The sequence below is a fragment of the Schistocerca piceifrons genome, unplaced genomic scaffold (assembly GCF_021461385.2).
Source record: "Schistocerca piceifrons isolate TAMUIC-IGC-003096 unplaced genomic scaffold, iqSchPice1.1 HiC_scaffold_310, whole genome shotgun sequence".
Lineage (NCBI taxonomy): Eukaryota > Metazoa > Arthropoda > Insecta > Orthoptera > Acrididae > Schistocerca > Schistocerca piceifrons.
Window position 1 is genome coordinate 27,501 of NW_025728527.1, and position 2,500 is coordinate 30,000.

Consider the following 2,500-nt stretch of genomic DNA (forward strand, 5'->3'; position numbering starts at 1 on the left):
TGGGGTAAGGCCGTCCGGCCCGGCTGCTGATCCCCTGGGCGGCAACGCGGCGGCGACCTCCTCATGTGTGACCGGCCCCCATATGCACTCAAGAGCGACAGGCTCTGAGTGCGGGAGGAGGCGGTCACGAATGAAGCCCGCGGTGGAGATGGGCTTCTTGGTGAAGAGGTCCGCCCAGAAGTCCAGCAGACCAGGGATGGCAGGTGGCGGCTGGAGCAGGGTGCCATCCAAGAGGCCGCGCACGCAACGTGCACGCGACCGTCGGAAGGCATCCTGCGTTCTCGCGTACTCCCAGCGGCGCCGCTTGCGCTTCTGCGTCGGCGGCGCGGCAGGCGGCCGCTTCGATGGTTGGCGCGGCCGCTGTGTCCTGGTGATCGATCTCTCCCCTCTGGACCCGACCGACGCAAGGGCATCCGGGAGCATGCCCAGGATGACATCGGGCGGCGTGCCCCGCCCCAGACCTATGACACGATCCAGGGCAGAGAAACGCTGGGCGGAAGCGGGTAGCCCCGCCAGATGCTCCCAGATGGCGGCGTCAGTCGGCCCCTCCGGCGGCGGCCCGGTGGTGTCGGCCGCGAAGTCCTCGGCTGCGTCGACGGGCGGCGCAGCGGCCTCGCCCGCGTCAGGCAGCGGGCTCGCTGCTCCCCGGCGGGACGCCGGCTCTTCCCCACGACCGATCTCAAGCGCCTCCATGAATTGGCGGACAAGCTGCTTGTGGGCAGCTTGCCGCCGTCGGCACTTGATTGCCTCAAGCGTTCGGTCGGGGAACATCCTGATGAGTTCTTGATTTACAAAGAAGAACCGGGCGTCCCTCTCGAGGAACAGTTCGGCCTCTGCCTTGGCGAGCGACAGGACTTCTTCCTCCGTCCACCTCGCGCGATGCCTCTCCGTGACGATCTCCGCGTTGGCGGCCGCAAGGTGTTGGCGGCGGCGATGGACCCCGAGACCGTTCTTGGTGGTGAAGCTGCGGTGGCACTCACTACAGGTATACATAGCTGCAAAAGTTACAAAATTTTCGGCACGGCCGGTTGGCCGGCTAGGTGCTGGGGAAGTTGGGGTGGCACCTTCAGCGGAAGGGCCACCACTTTTTCTCTGAATACTGCCCCCAACTAACAAAGGGATAGTGCGAGGGGGGGCTGGTAACCCCCCCAAGCCCCTGGTGCGGTCTTCCACTCTGCGAAAATCAGCGGGCCCACGAGAAGGGGAGAAGACCGCAGGAGAGGAGAGGCTAAGAGGGCTAGGCCCATGTATTGCGCATCACTCTCCCTGTAACTACAACCCAAGGAAGGCACCTCGCAGCAGCAGCACGACTACATCAAGACCGCACTTCGAAAAGCCAAGTCCGGATGCAGCCACACCGCCGCCACTTGGCCACCTTAAGAGAGTCATAGTTACTCCCGCCGTTTACCCGCGCTGCTTGAATTTCTTCACGTTGACATTCAGAGCACTGGGCAGAAATCACATTGCGTCAACACCCGCTAGGGCCATCGCAATGCTTTGTTTTAATTAGACAGTCGGATTCCCCCAGTCCGTGCCAGTTCTGAGTTGATCGTTGAATGGCGGCCGAAGAGAATCCGCGCACCCGCGCGCCCCCGGAGGAGCACGCTAAGGCGGACGCGGCCTCGCAGCAAGGAAGATCCGTGGGAGGCCAAGGCACGGGACCGAGCTCGGATCCTGCACGCAGGTTGAAGCACCGGGGCGCGAACGCCGCGCAGGCGCGCGCATCCTGCACCGCCGGCCAGCACGAGGCCGACCAACGGCGAGAGCAGACCACGCCCGCGCTAAACGCCCGCACTTACCGGCACCCCTACGGCACTCACCTCGCCCAGGCCCGGCACGTTAGCGCTGACCCACTTCCCGACCAAGCCCGACACGCCCCGATCCTCAGAGCCAATCCTTATCCCGAAGTTACGGATCCAATTTGCCGACTTCCCTTACCTACATTATTCTATCGACTAGAGGCTCTTCACCTTGGAGACCTGCTGCGGATATGGGTACGAACCGGCGCGACACCTCCACGTGGCCCTCTCCCGGATTTTCAAGGTCCGAGGGGAAGATCGGGACACCGCCGCAACTGCGGTGCTCTTCGCGTTCCAAACCCTATCTCCCTGCTAGAGGATTCCAGGGAACTCGAACGCTCATGCAGAAAAGAAAACTCTTCCCCGATCTCCCGACGGCGTCTCCGGGTCCTTTTGGGTTACCCCGACGAGCATCTCTAAAAGAGGGGCCCGACTTGTATCGGTTCCGCTGCCGGGTTCCGGAATAGGAACCGGATTCCCTTTCGCCCAACGGGGGCCAGCACAAAGCGCATCATGCTATGACGGCCCCCATCAACATCGGATTTCTCCTAGGGCTTAGGATCGACTGACTCGTGTGCAACGGCTGTTCACACGAAACCCTTCTCCGCGTCAGCCCTCCAGGGCCTCGCTGGAGTATTTGCTACTACCACCAAGATCTGCACCGACGGCGGCTCCAGGCAGGCTCACGCCCAGACCCTTCT

General features: G+C 63.0%; 1 pseudogene; it reads right to left on the reverse strand.

Moving 5' to 3' along the window:
* LOC124744936 overlaps window positions 1-2,500 on the reverse strand; it is a 7,962-nt pseudogene that overhangs the window by 3,704 nt on the left and 1,758 nt on the right.